General features: G+C 39.6%; 1 pseudogene; it reads right to left on the bottom strand.

The window, feature by feature from the left end:
- LOC103129515 (glutamate receptor ionotropic, kainate 2-like) overlaps nucleotides 1–5436 on the bottom strand; it is a 293278-nt pseudogene that overhangs the window by 74270 nt on the left and 213572 nt on the right.

Below are 5436 nucleotides of genomic sequence, written 5' to 3'. Positions count from 1 at the left end.
AACACATTCATTATGTGTTTATTATGCTGTACCTTTTAGCTAAGTACAGCATAATGGCAGTACCGATACAACTTCTACACCTTGAAGCCTTGTCTGTTACACAGTCTTACGTTAGCTGAACAGATCAATATGCAATGTGTACCATATCTGACATACATTAAAGATTTTATTTTACCTGAAAAGGCTTTTTACTAAATTGTAATCGTGTTAGCCACGCTAGCGCCGAGTACCGAGTAACAGGCCTAGGCGCACTCAAACATTTGCCAACAACAGAAATCACTGATTTCAAAAGTAACCCTCAAAACCATGAATGCCCGACTTACCCAGCCTTGCAAGAACAACAGGCATCAGTGATCTTGTCCACAGCTATATTTATGCTGAGTGTGTGAGGATCTGCTGTTTTCCTCATTGACCGGTAGCATTTAGCTGCGACGCGCACAATGTTGGAAGCGTCGTGGCTCAAACACCTTGATTTCGTCCAAAAAAGATGACATGAACTTGTTGGTTCCCCTGTCCATTGTCGTGGCTGATATTTTTTGAAAATCCAGCAGAAATGCTACACTAATCGACTCAGAAATACTCTGCAGAGAGTCAGTTGAAATGAAAGACGCCATGTTTACACAGAAACTAAGCTCCGCGAGGCTTTGTTTGTGAGACATGCAGCCACGTGGGATTTTAGGGGGCGTTTCTGGGCGGAGCTTGGTAAGGTCCATTGAGTTTGAGAGTTTGTAAGTTTTGGCCGATGGGGCCTCTCATATTTCTGGGCACTTGTTTGTTTCTACTGTTGTTTGGCTACAGACTTCTTTTCCTTCATGACGATACAGTCCAGATTTCTCTTTTACAGCATCCAACACTGATTTCTTACCTAATTGTATTATCCTGGTCTGCTGTTGGCCTAGTGAGAGCAATTTTTGCTTTGACTAAACAGTATGGCTTTTATCCTATTGTGTCTTCATAATACAGGCATAGCAACTGAAGAAGACAAGGCTGTCAAGTGGGCGGGTCGACCTACTTGTCATTTATATTATTATAATTGTGTCTGAGTAATTTCATTCTATAGCTTCTATTTTTTCTTATAAGGCAGAATAGTGCAAACCAAGACTGGTACAAAAGCCAGTTCTTAACAGGTTCTCTAAAGGCTCACAAGTCGCACACTAACCGGTTAGTGTGTGGTTTGAATTTACCCCATGTGGTGAGTTTTTCCATTATATGCTCTGTTCCTCACTATTGTGGGCGGGTTGTGCGCTCGCTTCAGCTGTGGTCAACTCTCCGCTGATGTTTGCAGCCACACTCTGCAATGGAGAACCTTGAGGTTGTGGTTCTGATCAACTAAAATAAACCCAGATATTTCATGTTGTCTTATTGCTGGCCCAAAAATAATGATGGACTCACATCAGTTGATTATTTAGCTGGGCAACCTTTTGGATTTAAGTAAAGCTGTAGAAAGTAGAGGTGTGCCGATCGATCGGTCACCGATCATAATCGGGCCGATTTCCGTGAAAAAGTGCATGATCGGTGATCGGCGATCATTGGCTCTTGTTGCCGATACCGATCATCTCATTTCCAGCCTGCCTGTGCAGCTGGTCTCCTCTTTCCTTCACACTGCGCAAACGCGCAGCAACAAATCCTAAGCGATGTGTAACTATAACGCACTGATTGAATGGGGAAGTTTGCGTGTTGCGACGGAAAATTGAAGCAGGTCAAAATGCATCAACACAACGAATCTAATACGAATAAAAACAATGAGATACTTGATGGAGTTTGGCTACATCGAGGCTCACTGCAGTAAAAAAGACATACGGAGGATCAGACAGCAGGTAAAGCAGCGCACAGCTACAAACACTCACCCGGATTAGCATGACGGTCAGAAAGCTAAACAAATAACCCGCAAAATTATTTAAGTCTTCGAGCTGCGATGTCAGACTCTGGTTCTGCTCTCCTGTTGAACCGCTGCTATGCTACAGGTAGTAATATCTGACAGACGGAGCTTCGCTTCTGCTCCACCTGGTGGTGACTCTCACACCGAACCTGCTTAAAACTGCAGCATCTAACCTAAAAAAATAAATTTTGCATACGTATTAAAACTTTGGCTGTCCTAACATGAGACAGATAATCTCTGAAAAAATAGTCGATCTCCTCCCTGATCTGCATAATTACTCCGCTCAGTCAGAAACAGCCAATCAGAGCTAGCAGTAATCAGCTAGCCGCCATGCTATCAGGAAGTTTTCATTCAGTAACTCTGGATTGTTTATTGTAATGGAACCTGTTTTTGCCTTTGAATGTTAAGTTTTATACTTGAATTTTTTTGGCAATGTTGAGAGGTTTTATTTTGGCTCTTTGTATTATTTAGCCTCTTCAGAGCCTTCATATGTTTTCAGTCTGTTAAAGATAGTATTATCAATAGCAGTACAATTTGCACAATGCCTGTTTTGTTTAGTTTTCTTCTTGAAAAAAGTTATTAAAAACAAGTTTTTGTCTAAATTAAGGTGAATTCATGGTTCCTTTTTCCACATAATGTAACCGGTAGTGTTTATGATAAAAAAAAAATAATAATAATAATTATGTGATCGGTATCGGTGATCGGTATCGATGATCGGCCCTCATGGGTGATCGGTATCGGTATCAGGAGGAAAAAACCTGATCGGCACATCTCTAGTAGAAAGATGTAAAAAAAAAAAAAAACATAGCCATGCCTGAACTTTATTTACTTATTTAAATCCCCAAAAATTAAATAAAATTCACATTACAAGTTAATATTATGTATTCCCAGCGATTCAAACTGTCAGCGAAAAACTGCAGCTCGGTCAGAAAGGTGACCACAGTTTCATTATTTCTGTTCTTTATTGTTTATTCGTAGCGCTACTAAATCACAGTCATTCTAAACTTACCACGTGTTCCTGGAGCTGATCGTAGTTAAACTCATCAAGCTCATCCGTACTGAACATCCGTCTGAAAACAGATGGCATGTTCATGGTCCACAGCTAAGCTATGATGTTTGCAATTTTCAGTGACGTAAATCACAAGCCAATCAATGAATGTGGTCAGCTGTCAATCAAATTGTTTCGGTGTCGTACCTGGCTCAGTCCTGCTAGTACTACCCCTGAAGTAGGCACTAAAATCTGAGAACAACCGGGCTGAGCCGTGTCGAATTTACTCATGGAAAACAAATCTGGCTGGAGCAGACCACATCCGAACTGGTTAGAGCCGGGTTAGTGGAAAAGCCCCTTAAAAACACCACAAAGAACTACTCACGGTAGTAGTTCTTTGTGGTGAATCACAAGTTAATGTTCATGAATCACAAGTTCATGTGTTTGGTCCTTTTGGTTACATTCTCCTTTTATGTAGATGACTGCAGTTTATAGAGACCATTTATATAGAAAGATCACTCTGTCTTGTTTTCTTGTAAATAGTCATGTTAATATTGCCAGATTCATTTCCAAATGCTGTTCTAAACATTCATTTTCTCTTGCTGTCCAAGTTCAGAGAGCAAAGTCAACTTCTGATTGCCTCAAGTGGAGCTTGTAATTTCAGTCTATGTTGTAACAGAAGTCGGATTCATTCTGTAGATCGACATCAAAACCTTGAGTCATTTGATTAGGCACAAACAGGCACTTCAATTTGACGGAAGCAGGCAATTCCGTCAAGTTGATGGGCACTGAGAAAATCTCACACATCTGCTCTGCATGAAGCCCAGGAAAATGTCTGCAGCATTTGCAAAAAATGCCACCCTTACTTCATACTCAATCCACTACAAGTTGTTGTATTAATAACTTTCCAGTATTTTTTTCCCAGTATTACAGTTCCAGGAAAGTTTGTCAATAGTGGCTGAGTCTCTGGTTTGTCAATAGGAGATAGATCTGGTGGTGGTTCAGTGCCTCCCTCTTCTGTAATTTTTGTGATGGCATGAGTCATCAGGTCTTCCACTCTTTGATTTTTTTTTTAAACTTTGAAATTGATATTTCTTTGCCACTTCTAAATGACCTTCATCTCTGCAGGTCACAGTAATATTAGCAAACAGAGTTAGCCCTCGCTTGTCTGGAGAGTTCAGACGTCATGTTTTTGTTAAAAGATGGAATTGTTACCTCTGATCACAACCGTGCATATATGCTGTACATTTAAATTTTGTTTCATTTTTTTGATGACTTTCATTTTTGAGTGATGTCACTTAAAATTAGTCTTGAATATACACTCCTTCATTTTGACTGATGAGGTAAAAAAATAATAAGCCATAATCCAGATTTATTGTTAGGAAAATAAAACATACCCTTCAAAATATTAACTTTTACCCAAATATACATCAAGGGGGTTATAAAAAACAAGTAGCTTACATACTGACTGCACATTTCTACTTAACACAAAACAGCATATGGCATTAAAACAATCTGTTTGTAAAAATACAGTGGGTTTTGTAATATCCTGCTATAGCTTACCTTGAAAAAAATCATTGTGGCACCATCTTCTACCACTCCATATTCAATCTTTGTTTGCTTGGCTAGGTCATCTGCAGAGTCAATGGGCGACTCCATCCTCTCCACAGTGAGGAAAGCCGCCAGGTTTGCCGTGTAGGAAGAGATGATGATGAGAGTGAAAAACCACCAAATTCCTCCCACAATTCTGGTAGAGAGGGCTTTTGGCATGAGCTCAGATCCTGAATGAAAGGAGCAGAAAACGGGGTAAGGCTGAGTGAAAGGCTGAATCAGAGAGGGAGCAGCACCACAACTAGTACGAGCCAGACCAGAGCATCTGCCATCTTGATAATTCATGCCAACGCGAATGCACAGAGTGGACAGTGTGTAGGTTGATGGAAACTGATAGTAGTTCTTATTCTAGTTACCTATTCTTATGTTTTATTGGACAAACAATTGTTATGTCCATCAGGTTATGCAACTTTTACTGGTAAAATATTTGCTGCCTCTGTTCTTGAAATAAAGAAGCTGTTGCAAAGTGTAATCTCAATGGAGTCACGTGAGAGATGAATACTTGTTACTTGCACCATTATACAATTTTTCCAGTTGTATAAGTAGCATAACTTACAACTAAACAATTTTGCATCTTTGTTGCATCTGGAAAGATACACATTTTAGTCTATGGGCCAGAGGTCAAAATTTGACATTTTTGTCCATTTCAGGGTGCCAAAGCCTATTGATATTTTTTTTTAAAGATACATATCTAGTTAATATTTTAGTATGATATCCCTTCCAAAATGGCAGTTGAGTCATAGTTATCAGCTCAGTTCTGTTTTTTTGAGATTGGTGTATGTCTGGTTTAGGCTCATGGTATGAGCATTTGTCAAAAGCCTATAATACAGTGTTTGGTATCATCTTAAAGGGGACACTCTTGGCTTTCATTTAAACCAGGTTTCAAGTGTCTCTGATCAACAAAGAGGTCATTAGACGTTGTTAAACCAAATATAATACACATTTTTCCCACACCTTT

This window comes from Poecilia formosa, unplaced genomic scaffold (assembly GCF_000485575.1).
Source record: "Poecilia formosa unplaced genomic scaffold, Poecilia_formosa-5.1.2 Scaffold552, whole genome shotgun sequence".
NCBI lineage: Eukaryota > Metazoa > Chordata > Actinopteri > Cyprinodontiformes > Poeciliidae > Poecilia > Poecilia formosa.
This window is presented reverse-complemented; position numbering and strand designations above follow the sequence as displayed.